This window comes from Rhipicephalus sanguineus, chromosome 7 (genome assembly GCF_013339695.2).
Source record: "Rhipicephalus sanguineus isolate Rsan-2018 chromosome 7, BIME_Rsan_1.4, whole genome shotgun sequence".
NCBI lineage: Eukaryota > Metazoa > Arthropoda > Arachnida > Ixodida > Ixodidae > Rhipicephalus > Rhipicephalus sanguineus.
The window spans coordinates 20,422,617-20,436,788 of record NC_051182.1 but is presented as its reverse complement, the minus strand read 5'-3'; positions in this window follow the sequence as shown (position 1 = coordinate 20,436,788).

Here is a 14,172-nt window from a genome sequence, read left to right as displayed (position 1 = left end):
TTGATTGCTTGCATGACAGTAATGGAACAAAGGTCCGGTTATTTTACGGGACCAAAGTACGCTTTTCATATGAATAATGTGTGCTGCCTTCTGTCATTCTAAACAACACAACACAAACGATCAAGATAATGTAAAAAAAAAAAGATGTGGCTTCGAGTGAAATTACTACGACATAAATGTAATCTACGCCGTTTCAATTATTTTGATCATCAACGCTCTTTAACGCGCACCTTAACCTAAGTACACGGGTGTTTGTGTATAAATTTCGCCACAAGTTAAAATTGCGCAAGACAACTCAGTTTTGTGATTTCAGTGTCATTTCATTTTCTGTTCTTTTAAGGGACAATTTAAGTACCGAAGTGTCAGACGTGACGTAACAGAAATATTTCTCTGTAGTGAGACCAGGACCGTACACAACTAAAGCTCGTCGCGTAACGTATAACAACACCTAATCACAACGCTCAAGTACATGCGAGCCTTTTTTACCGCCGCACCACTAAAAGATTATATTCACATGAGATTTAATACTTCTCATCTTTAGGGCAACGCCAAGTGCACTTTGCAATGCGCTTGAACCACAGAGCGGCACCTTTACTGATGTGACTCTCGTGAACAGAGGGTACGACGACCACACACAGCACTCTCGACAAGTGCACTACTCTGATCTTATTACAGTACATATACAGCTGATCAAGACCTAATTCTTCTTTACATCGTGTTAGGCATACGTACGAAGTGGTTAAAGGTGCGCTAACGCAACGGAACAAACCGCCTTTTGAGGATCTGCATGATGTACGCGCACATGCAAACACAACGGGGCTAGGAAACGACGCACGGAGCAATCCACACTAGGCGCGGTTCAGCCAGAAGCCGCAAGGCGGCGACTCCGGTCGATCTAGCGGCCAATAGTAGACGGGCCTCTTCACAAAAATATCACCCTCCGCCATTTTTCGACGAAAATTGCTGGTCAGTGTTACTGCAGTTGCTCTTTAGGCTTGCATAAATTTTTACGATCAGGGGAACTCGGGGTGTTCATTTTCGTCTGCAGTTCTTGCTACGGTAGAAACCAGGACAGTGCGTTTTGTCGACACCGGCAATTGGTTTGACTGTGCGTGTCTCGCCGCTTCAGGAGATGGATCTCGGCTTTCGCAATCAAGGCTTGGCTCTCTTAGCTCTTTGGCTCTGTGAATACTGCCGAGGACGAGGTCGTATAGCACATAATTCATGTATAAAGCAATCACGTCGGCAGTGAAGTAGGATGCTTGTACCTGAGTATGTCCTTTGGGATATTCGTTAAACTTTTCATCCGCAATCGCAACTTTCCTAGTTAGAGATCATTCCGGTATACGAGCACGCCTTGCAATGGTTAGTGTTGCAACCCTTGTGTCTCCGGATGTGCACTACCTGGGGAGCTATCCCCTTCGGCGAAGCGCATTCAGTTACTTGAAAAAGAGGTGAGCCGTGACGTCATGGCGCCACGTCGACACACCAAACCCACCAGAACATTCACAGTGTAAAGAGAAAGTGAACGAAATGTACAGTAACAGGACACTTACACAAACTTGACAAACTTCACAAGTCTGAACTTGCGTATGAACGTGTTCAGATGCTTGAGAACGAAGCAGGGGATGCGTATCGACCTTCCAGGTGCGTCAGGTCGGCGGCTGCGTTAAACTTATTTAAATAGCTAACGTGCTTACAGTTCATGCACGGCCTCCGAGATTTGCGTCCAAAAGCGCATCTCTGGGGACAGGGAAACGCATTCCGTCCCCCTAATTTGTTTCCAGAATAAAAGCGGAATAACAGAGATGTACGCACACATGTACCAGCACAGTCGCTCTTCAGCTAGGAAGGCGCAATAGACCGCTGCTTCTGCGCACATGGAGTAGTCGCGAGGACAGCGAATTGTATTGCTGTTCTTTTATGAACGCCCTTGTCGCGCGTCCTTGACACATGCCATTAGTTTTTGGATTTGTGTAAATGAGGGTTCTCAAGCACGCCGGCCGTAGACCCCTCGATAGAGGCCCAGACCACACATGAGTATCATCGTTTCATATAGTTCTCGTATTTATTTTTCTTAAAAACTTTGTTAACTAGCAGCACGAACGTGAATGGTCTCGAGCGTTTTTCTTTTCGTGAGGCACTCCATACAATCACCATAAAATATAACCGCGAAACAAAACTTCATATTTCAGAATCTGCGTCCCGATTTCAGTCGTTCTGGAGATATCTGTCGATACGCGTTTCGAAACCGGACACCGGATCTCCTTCAGAACTGATCCATATGTGAGATACGACAAACACATTTTATATTCAAGATTAGCTCACATTCTGTAGTTGTCTTTTTAATACTTTGTAATATTTCTTTTTAGGCTGTCATTGCTCCTACAGGGTGGACGGTGGTTAACTGAGCTGCGGTCTCCGCAGCTGTAGTGCCGTCTCCTCCTTTTACCAGCTGTATTTCATTGGTGAAAGGCAGACGGTGACTGAGTGACATTGTTGAACACACACCACTCCCCCCCCCCCCCCCTACTCACAACCCTCTTCGCTGTCCAGGCCCTTTCGGGAGACTAAATCACGTGACTAGTGGCCCGCGAGCTGACGTGAGTCTGACTGAGAACCCTGGTATACTTGACTCAGGTCCTGCACGGAGAGTGGATAATGTGCACGTCTCTAAACGATGGAAGATCCGAAAAAAATATACAGAAGCTTTTAACCTTGGAGTAATTCCAATGTTCTGTGATAAACCCGCATAGTGGGTGACGCCAAAGCAATAATCTATTAGGTGTCTTGGCAATAGTGAAGAGCTAAATGCTAGCACACAAGTCAGCGTAGTCGCTTCACACATAGCTGCTTCCAACGTTCAAGAAAATGCGTCGTTTCACTTACATTTCCAGCATTTAATAATTGAGACCTTCTGATAAATGTTCGGTACTTTGAGGAGTTTTTTTCTGATTATTTATTTACATAGACAAACGCGATTCTGTTGGATGCGACTCTTTTTTTGGAAGCGCAGGTGTCTCCTCTGGGTAAGAGTTCTTTATAGTAGCTTCGTTTTCACGCTTCCTACAACAGCCGGGCCAGAAATCTTCTTTATCCCTGTAGGTAAGCTGATAGTCGGCTGGAGGTGGGCACCTATATTCCATGAAACAAAAGTTTCGAATGCAACGGTGGTTTTATGGTGCTCATCACTTCATAGAATACAAATATTAGTGTGATTAGATATTTGAATGGCTGTAAACAAGCTGAATGCAAACACAATTTTTAAAACACATGTTGCTCCAGAACTGGTTAACAAAAGAGCATTCGCTTGTCACTTCTGTAATAAGCACCGCATGCAGCAATTGTTTGCAGGAATGACGCTCAGAGGCACTATATTGTCAGAGTGCCTGATTGTGAAGCATATTCTTCCAAAAAAAAAGGAAAAAAAGTGCTGTCTTTTATTTTAGTCTTGGGGTCAGAAAATGCTTGAGGCCAGTGTACTTAGATTTAGAGTGCACGTTAAAGAACCGCATGTGGTCGAAATTTCCGCAGCCCTCCACTACGCCGTTCTCATAATCATATCGTGCTTTTAGGGACGTTAAACTCCGACAAAAAAATAAACGAAAAATCATATAAACTGAAATTAATTATTAGTGTTCTTTCACATCAAACACGGGTGTTCTATCCTGCTTGCCTAAATATACTGCAAAATTATAGTTTCTTCGACGCAGGGGATTTCTATTGCGAGAAAGTAGAGCATAGCCAAATTCGTACTCCATAAATGGAGGACACCAGTACAGCCTTACCCAGTAATTGTCAGCTGACCTTGCTCTGGTCTGCACTTCAGGCTTACACACGGGTTTCCCAAGTCAAGAGAAAGACCACGAGTCAAGCTGTAATCTTGATATCGGCAGCTGTTGCCTGCAAGAGTAAAACACAACCTACGCTTAAATTTAGCCAGTAATAATAGCGACATGCCGTTTTCTGTGCTGGAATAACGGCGAGCATTTCAAATAAAGCAGATATTGTGAGTCTTTTTGCTACTAGCAATGAATATAACATATACTGGCGCTGTCACCTTCAGTGTGTCGGAGCAGAGGGCACCCACACATTGTGGACTGTTCATGGAGTGCAGATAAAGGTTTTCCCTGCAGGTCAAGTAGACTAGACGCTAGTTCAGATATACGTTTTACTAATGTGCATTTATTTTATTTAGAGCCACAAAAGTTCCAGCGCCAAAGGAACGGGAACAAAGGAGAAACGAACACCACAGGACGAGTGCTGACTGCCAACTGAATGTTTATTGCATGAAACCCAGCCTATTTATACAAACCCAGAGAACCATGCGCACATCAACCACACGCAATCACGAGTTTACTCTATCTTTCAGGAAGTCTAATTCCTTCCGTGAAAGTGCAAGCGAGGGCGCGCTAACACAATTGTCAGCTTCGTGATTGATCTCAAATGCCGTTAAAATTTCTCTTCTTTCTTAGATTTTCCTCTGGCTATGAATTTAGTTTTTGCAAACATGGGAACGCATGCGCACTTCTTGCAATGTTCAACTAAATGGCTACCATATCCATTGTACACCTAATTGCTGTGTTGATTTTAGTGGCAATTTGGATCAATCACGAAGCAGACAATTGTGTTAGCGTGCCCTCACATTTACTTTCAAGGAAGGAATTACACTTCCTGAAAGATAGATTAGACTCGTGATTGCGTGTGGTTGATGTGCGCATGGTTCTCTGGGATTGTATAAATAAGTTGGTTTTCATGCAATGAACATTCAGTTGGCAGTCAGCGGTTGTCATGTGGTGTCCGTTTCTCCTTTGTCGCCGTTCCTTTGGCGCTGGAACTTTCGTGGCTCTAAATTATGAACCAACTAGCCCTCATCAAGCTGCTACTTAGTTATTTACTTCCGGTTGTAAAACGCAAAAAGGGGGAAAAAGACTCACATGGTCCCTTATGCATTCACTTAAGATGACTCGAAGGCGAAAGCCATGTTGTTTTTATTCTCAGTCAATGTACTGATCCTCCCCGGCCCCCCTCCGAAAACATTCTGCACCTTACGTGGTTTTTCACTGCCTCCAGGGTCGCAGGCATTGCAAGCTTCCTGCGCCTCACCTGGTTTAGCACTGTCTCCGCAATCGGTCCACCTTTGACCAAGCGACTTTTTTATGTGGTGACGTCATAGTGACGGCATAATGGCGTTACGAATTTTGGCGATCTGTGACATCATGATGGCGTGATATGATGACGTCATCACGTAATGATTTTTTGGCGTCACTCATGTTGACGCCACCAACGCAGGACGCCGACGACGTCGAAGCCGATGGTCATTTTTTTTTCGTTTGATGAGGCATCTAAGGCTTTCGCCTTGAACAGAAAGGAGCAGTAATTACACTATATTAAATGCGAACCATTTCTTAGCGAACATTTGGTACTTTCAGGCTTTCTATCTACGTATCTGTCTATCTATCTATCTAGCCGCCTACGTCTGGGGGCTCTCATGACCGCTGCCTTAACTTGGTGTAGGCCAAAATTTTCATGGGAGGTTTGACGAATATAACTGTCGGATCATGACATGAATAACTATAAAATCCTGTCGCATACGTCGTCAAACCCTTTCCTCCAGGCACGTGTGGTACATACCCGTTTACCACGGGCCGCGGTGTACGGGTATGAGCCACAGGTGACTGACGGTTTATATCTACCCAGGAACTGCGAGAACAGACACTGGTAATTTAAATGCGAGAGCGTTAAGAAAAACCGACATCGGCAGCGTTGACCCGACGAATGGAAAGAATAAAAATTAGGATCCCAGCAGGAATCGAACCCAAGCATTCTACGTGGCAACCACGCCACGCACAGAGCCACGCCAGGTCTGTAAACTGGTTTCGAAAAACAGCCTATGCAGACGTAATGTCGGTGCAACATCAATTGTGGTTGTGGTGCTGGCTATCTAATTTTACAAGAAAGCAATAAACACTACGTATTTACTCCAAGGATAGAGGCGTCATATCAGATTAATGCCTCTGGTTCCAGTGTGGGCTCCGCTTTTATAGCAGTCTAATAAACATTGCATATGTATTCCTACGATTCAGCAAGCTATATTGAAGCATTGCTCGACCGCGGAGGCATACGTTAACGAAATTTACGTATGATATTCACATGATTGCACCATAAAGTGCACATAGTTTCGATAATACTGACGTATGTACTCTAACGTCAGGGCTGACGTTACGTCGCACCATATGTTACCCTTTATACGCCAGTGCCGCCGACATGCCTGGTAAGCCCACGATATGCACATAGCTATTACACTTACAAAAACACGTCGATCCACCTCGTAACGCTTGGCTCAAAGCCATAAAATACAGCATAGAAGTACTCGATGACTGGTTCGCATGAAACCGATTCCCACAACGCGTGGGGTCTGCCCAATTTTTTCTTATTGGTCCATATTCTATCCGGCCTACTGCCTTTCATTGCTGCATCAGTTACCCACCTGCGAACCTCGTTGGCGGTTCAAGCACTGCACTGTTAGGGAAGACAATAATATTTAACGTCATTTTGAATGCGAAAGTCTTGAGCGCCTCCTTGAACGGCCATTTGAGGGAAACACGGCTCGCGAGTGAAGTGGTAGAAAAACCCCCGTTCCTATGCCACTGATCGCAATACGTTATGGCGTCATACCTCGCAGAAATTTGTGGCGTCATCATGTGGTCGCCGTTACGTTCTATGTTGACGTTTTCACATGGCACGCGACGCGAAAAATGGCAAAACAAAAATTAAATAGCTGAATTAGGCATTGGATGTTGCTGGCGAATACCCCGCTATTTCCAATAAATTTGCCAATGACCTCCCTTGCGATGTCGTGCACTTCGACAGTCGTTGCGGCAGCAGCGACATACGTCAATGGCCACTATTGATAAACGCACGAAAGTCATCCGACCACTTTAATACGATTACGCTTTAGTCACTTACTTGATATCATCGGTGCTAGGCACATTCTTTCCATGTTCGAGTTAGGAGAGACAGACAGCTGGCAATGTTCACGTGACATCATTAACGAGCCAGTTTCGCCGAAATTGTGGTGTCGGCGTCGGGAGTTGATTGATTGATTGATTGATTGATTGATTGATTGATTGATTGATTGATTGATTGATTGATTGAAATAACTTTAATGAGGTCCTGCGGGACGCACCCTAGCGCGCAGTGGGCGACTCTCACGTCAAGACCGTCAAGCCAAGCCTGTCGGCCGCTTCGCGGGCCTGCTGGACAGCCCGAAGCTGGTCGGCCAGTTGCGGGCTGCGGATGGCTGCCTACCACCTGGCCATGGAGGAATCGGGGCTTGATTGAACGCACCCCCAGAGCATGTGTGCTAATGTGGACTTCTCCGCGCATGCGGGGCACACGTCATCCGGATAGTTCTCAGGGTATATTGCATGTAGTGTACAAAGATTCATGTATGTCTCCGTCTGCGGTAATATAAACGTATGCTCAGCAAAAAACTGGTGTTGTCCGTAATCAAACGAATCGCGACAAATGCAAGTGACGCAATTGATGGATCCGAGCCGGAACCGAACCCAGTGCTCCTGCTTGGCAAGCAGGTGTTCTACCACAGAGCCGCACCACAGCTTGAAATTGTTGCGTGAAAAAACCCTATATAGGCGTTATATGGTGCTAGGGGTAGTCTTAACAGATGCATTATTGCGTGGCAGAAGCGCAGAATCGCACCAGGTGTCGCTCCATGTGAATTGCGCATCGAGTGGGTGGCTTAAGACTGACCCTTCACAGAGCGCTCAAGCATAAATAATGATTATCATCAGTAAAATCATCAAGAAAGCGTGGAGCTCCGTATATGCGCGTATAGACGCGTAGTGGGCACTTCGCAATTTTGCTTGAAGAAAGCACTGGATTGGAAAAACTTTATGTCCTGCAAGACGCGCTGAGCGCGTAGCGGGCGTCTCCCACGTAGGGACCGACAGAGAATATTTGGCGGCTGCTTCATGGGCCTGCTGGACAGCCCATTACTGGTCGGCGAGAAGCGAGATTCTGAGGGACGTCTCCCAGTTGTCTGAGGTAGAGCCGAGATGACCGTTTCTACACTCCCAGAGCATGCGCGTGAGTGTCGCCGTGTGTCCGCACGAGGGGCACGTGTCGCCGGGGTATGCGTCGGGAGAGAAAAACGTGAATTTTGGCGAGGTTTGGATACGTGTGCGTTTGCAGTAAGCGTAAGGTTAACGCCTGCGGCCTGTTAAGTTTCGGATGCGGGGGCGGAAAAATGCGGCGTCCAAGGTAAAAGTGTTTTGAGATGTCGTAATACGTAAAGGGTGCATGCCGCTTGGCCTCTAACTCGGCGAGATGAGGTTTCCCTCTGACGGCGCGTTCGGTAAGCGCGCGCTGCGTCATGGGCGATCTCGTTGAGGTTGGACGGGGCATTCTATGATAGTTTTCGATAGCCAATGTTACGCGTATATACGTCCCTTTCCTCGCGGCGCGTAGAGGCGCCCACCGAGTAGCGAGGCCTGGCTAGCGAATGAGAAGGCGATGCAAACGGGGCTCCATCGCGCTATCGCGTTCTGCACTTGAAGGCGGCGATGAAGCGTCCCCAAAGCTTTTAAATGCGAATGCATTTCTTAGTCGGGCTATGTGAGGCATCCGGCGTTGTCCGCGCGCCTTTCCGCTCTCACTCCCTTTCCCATAGCAATAGCTGCGGGCGCGCGCGCTTATCCTCGCCCCTAGCAACCGGAGGAGGTGGTGCGGGCGGAGTAGCGGAGAGTGAGTGGAGAGGAGGAGCGCGATCTGGCGTGTGAGGGCGCTCGCATCGCGGAGGCTCGGCGGAGCTCCCGCGTGTGTGGAGAGAGTGTAGGAGAGGGTAGGTGCAGCGACAAGAGCTTGATTTGGGCGAGTTGGTTCATGCTGAATATCGTGGGTACAGCGCAACATCAGAAGGAAAAGAAAGCGCTCTTTCCTGTGTTCTTTCCTGTGTGTCGTTTTCTTTTCCTTCTGATGTTGCGCTGTACCCACGATATTCAGTAGGTGCAGCGCTTCGCCGCTGCTTCTCTCGCCGTTCGCTCTCTCTCCTCCCTGCGCCAGCGTCTCAACGCAGTGCGTTTGAAGCGCGTTTGTAGCGTTTGTGCTGCCTTGGCACAGCCTGAAAACAACGCGTTCTAAACGCATTTGTGCTGCATTGAAGGCGGTGGCAAGATCCCTGAGGTGATTACGAAAGCACGTAGGAAGCGTTCGCTGAAAGAGGCGCCCAAAAGGGAGACACTTGAGCGCGTCGATGTGTCCAGCTTTACGCCATTAAAATTAGTACGCCCTGTACTCTCAGCGCAAGAAATGCATTCGCATTTCCTCACGATTCCCTTCTGCAAGGTGGAGGCATTTTTTTTGTCATTCACTTGACCGATTTTCCTGTACTTGAGGCGGTTATGCTACACGAGAAAAGGTAGATCTGTAAACAGTGTGTGCTAGCTTACTGGGGTTGCTAATTAAAAAAGGGCAAACAGACGACCATGGGAACAAGGACGTTTTGATAGCGATCATCATAAGCAAACGAGTGTACATGTGTAAACAATTATTTCTTATAATTTCACTATTGATTAAGTAATCAACGAAAATTAGATATCCTCAATACAAATCACTTCCACAACTGCGCGAGCTCCCACGTCAAATTCTGCGTACCACTGACAAGCATTGTGGTAATTGTTTCCAAGTGAGTAAATTTTTCCGGTGTTCTTTAGTGTTGCGGCGAAGAACGTGGAAAGAGTTTTGAAAACGCAAGTTTTAAGCATACGAGCAAACACTTCACTTTCTCTTGTTAAAGGGACTGTCTACCGTCCTTCATCGCTTTTCTGTTTTGTACCCCAATTGAAGCGTGTTTTGTACCGTCTGAAGCCTCCAACCTAGCAGCGGTTTCTCTGGAAAGTTAGTAGAAACTTTTAAAACAGAATTTTTCGATCTGCGTTCGGTCTTCTTCCATTGGCATGAAACATGCCCACGACACTGGTTGGTGGACGCGATGACGATGGTAGCACCGGTAAAAATTAAAACCGAAAGCACATGTGATTTATGTAGGATTACATTACTTTCGGTGAACACTAATGTAATATTTGTAACAGTCGTTTACAGCGCGCTAGTGGTTATACGAAGCCTTATTATACGATTACAGAACCCTTGTCTTGCTGTAATGGCAGTCTATGCGTTTATTTTAGCACTGCTGCCGCAATCCAAGCCAAGTTCATTCGTCAGAAAGAGACGATAAATGCACGCCTTCACAGCGCAGCACATGTGTGACATCCTAACAGCAATACAGCGGCACAGTACGACCAGCGCGGAGAGCCGCATGGCATAGCGCATGAGTTGAAGCAGAAGAAATCGACGATGGCGCCGCAAGCAACACCACCGGGTGCCTTTTTGGATGCGTGAGAAAAAACAAGGTAAAAGATTACTCTCTGACGCAACCGAAAGGTGCCTCAAGAGCGTAAAATACAATTTCAAGTTATACACGTTTGTTTTTAGGCAGAATGAGTCTACCTGCGAGGATTTCTTGCCCTACTAGTGGATTGAGCCACATCGCCGTCGGGTGACGCTAGCGGTCATTCTTTCACGATTTTCAACATCAAATAAAAATACAATTCCTTTTTTATGGGGCAAAAGCATGCTCGTTGCCGCCGATGTGACGAACGATCTTCTCATTTTCACCACAATCAGAAAAATATTTCCGAGCGGTAGACAGTCCCTTTAAATCACAATTTGCATGAGTTTCAACTTGCAATCAGTGTGTCGGCGACGCTTAGGAAAAAAAAAAACTAAACGAAAAAATAAGTGGATGGGGTTTTGTCATTCCGGCATGACAGAATCGAAACTTTCCGTCATCCATTAATTGCGTTGGCCTGCAGCTCATCGCAAAAGAAAGAGAGAGAGAGATAGATAGAGATACCGATAAAAAATATTGCCACGGGCGTTTCCTATTATCACTTTTGCTTTATTCGGTTTTCACCCACAAAGACTGTCAGCAACGCTCAGCGCGTACCGCGCCTCATTGTTGTTGAAGCTTCCCGATCATTGTAGATCGTTTTGTTAAGATTGCGCGCAAGACGCGCACACTCGAGCTCATTCTAGAATTTCCGCGACAGCCAGCGATAACGCTGGAATATTCGACGGCACATGTTTAAATGCCGACGCGCTTCACTGCTTGTCAGTTGATCGACGGACGACGCCCTGTTCGCCGCTATCATTGTACAGCGTGTATTGCTGTAGTTCTAGTTCTCAGTTTCTCGGCTAAATAGCCGGCTAAAGTTCGGCTAAATAAACAGTTTCATCTCGGACGTGCTGACTGTTGTCTTCGTCGACGTCACGACCACGTGACAATATCCAAAAAGGCAAGCCTGCAGAGCGCCATGACAAAGCGAACTGCTCTATGGGTGAATCAGGGGCGTAGCCAGAATTTTTTTTTCGGTGGGGGCACCACGTTGACCTGTAGTGGAGGTCAGCCAGGCAGATGTGATCGAGTGTCGTGTTGAGCTCTGTATGCTATGGCAAAAAAAAAAAATTTAGGGAGGGCACGGGCCCGGTGTGCCCCCTCCCCGCCTTGGCTACGCCACTGGGGTGAATACTACCTGCTCTTCATAGCGCGTTATTGTATTATCGCTCTGATAAAAAAACAAGGGGCTATCGTGCATGGCTGCATGACGAATCCGTTTTTACTTCTTTCGGAGCAGCGATGCGCGTCACATATCACGCAATTTGCAAGACCACTTACCAGATGGATGAAATACACGTGGTCATTTAGATGCCCGTTTATTTTTCCAAGATCAAACACACACAAAAAAGAACGAATTAAAGAACGTGAGTCTCAAAGGACATGACTGGTGCCTCTGCTAGTAATGTGAGCGAAATGCGCGTTTTTCAAAAGGTTTGCTACTCAGTGCACTAACTTTTATAGAATTTTATAGCTGGCCTCACACTGATACAACGTGATAAATCACGAACCAGTGATGACTGCTTTATTTCTTTTTGCCAGTCTCCTATTAGAACAACAAACGGTGTACAAGTTACTTTTTTGGTGTCCCAAATAAAATAAAAATGTTGCCCTCTTAAAGGGGTCATCAACCACTTTTCCAAGTAATGATCTAATGACCTCAGTATCGGAGTTTACTGCCTCCCGAATCGATTGCCGCAAAAATTTCTCGAATCCGTCAAGAATCAGCGGAGTTACGGGGGTTTGGTGCACGCTCTCAGCGCTTTCTCTCTTTTCTCGTGCCGACGAGCGCACTGGAAGCTAGACAGGGAGGGATGGGATGGGGGAAAGAAGTTACGTCAGCGCGCGACATGAAACGCGATCTCTCTCCCGCTGTGATTCGCGTGCGCGAGTGCGGCTACCGTGTAAATTTAGCAGACTGAGGAGTGCGGCGCGGGCAAGTGGCGGCACCCCGTTGCAAGAAGCGCATCACATCCGGCTATCGGCCATTAAGCATGATATATCTCTTGCGACGTAAACCGGCAGATCTGCGACGTGAACGTGCAGACGCCCCGCCCACCGACGAGAGTGAGAACCGGCCTCTGTTTGAAAAGAGGGCGCCTGAGGAAACAGCAACTTCGCGCTCCGCTTGTGCCCTTTACGCGGCGCGCACGACTGTAATATTTTGCAGAGCAGTTCATAGCCTTGTCAGCTTTCCGCAGGATGTGTTTCTTCAACAAGCCCAAGGGGTGCTTCATAACCACTTTAAGCACCTTGCATTTGTAAAATAGCAAAAATTGATACTTTGATATTCGCGTGATACGCGTCGCTTTATTTTCCCACAAACTAAAACTGTAGGATTTAGCATACATTATAATTAATGAAAATTGACGATACACATGCTCATTGCACCCTCATGATATGATATATCGATTTTACTTGGAACATTGCAGCAAAATACAACCTTTAGCTTTGCGTATGTTAAGTCTATGTTTGTTATCTTATGCATCTAGGTAGACATTCCACGCATTTGGCATTCTGTGCAACGCAAGGTCGTTGGCATGCTAAGTGTTACTTCACTTACCATACACAATGTGCAGTTCGCCAAGGAGGTCATAAAGAGCAGGTTCATTGGGTGGGGCTTCAGGCAAAGCTGCTGTACCAGCTTCATCATGGCGACCTTGGTCACTGAATATACCTTTAGAAGATAATCCAACAGGCACCGTTTCCGAAGCATCCAATCTCTCAGTTTCCCCCATGCCCTTGTGCTGTGAAAGGTGATTTTCAGGTATTAGTTCAGGGGGTGGGGTTTCAGCTGTATGCGTTGTACCCGTAACACCAGGGCCTTCCTGCTCACCGAAACCATTTTCACGAGGTGAAACAAGAGGTACCGTTTTTGAAGAAGCCGTTGTGTCAGTTTCACGGGTACCCTTCCATTGACCAAGATTACCTTCAGGCGTAAGTCGTAGGGTTGGAGTCCGAGCAGAATACGTTGTACCCGTAACACCAGTGCCTACCTGCTCATCAAGGCTAGCTTCAGGGTACAAACGAATGGGCACTGTCCTCGAAGAAGTTGTTGTACCAGCGTCACCGCTGCCTTGCGGCTCAAAATGATCACCTTTGCGTGTTAATCCATGAAGTGGAGCGTCGGTAGGCATCATTGTACCGCTTTTACGGTTCTCGTTCTCTTCATGTGCATTTTTACGCATGAGTTCGAAATTTGTACCCTCAGCAGAAGTTGTGGTACCTTTAGTGGTGCCTTTCCGCTCATGCAGAAACATTTCCGGAGACACTGGAAGATGTAGGACATTTGAAAAACCTTTCGTGCCTTCTTGAATGGGGCCCTCCTCACTGAGAAGTCTCGAAGGGGTAACATTTAGTGGTATATTCCTCGAATGATCCGTCGTAGCGTGGTTAGCGGCGTGGTCTTGATCATACGCCCCAAGAGTATTAACATTTCCCAAAAGCATTAGCGCCATGCATTGCAGCGCCATTACGTTTTTACTTTTTCTCGCTCTTCCTTTCATGCTCAAAAATGTAGCGCGAAATGGATCTATTCCAGAAATTTCGGCTACCTAAGAGGAGGCCGCTTTCTCAGACTGAAAGAAGTGAAGCTGTAATACCTGTGCTGATTCTTTCACTTGTTTACAGATTGCGCTGAATTCAATCGCTTGAAATACGCATGCGTTGGCATTAGAGCAGTGTGCTCGCAGCACCAT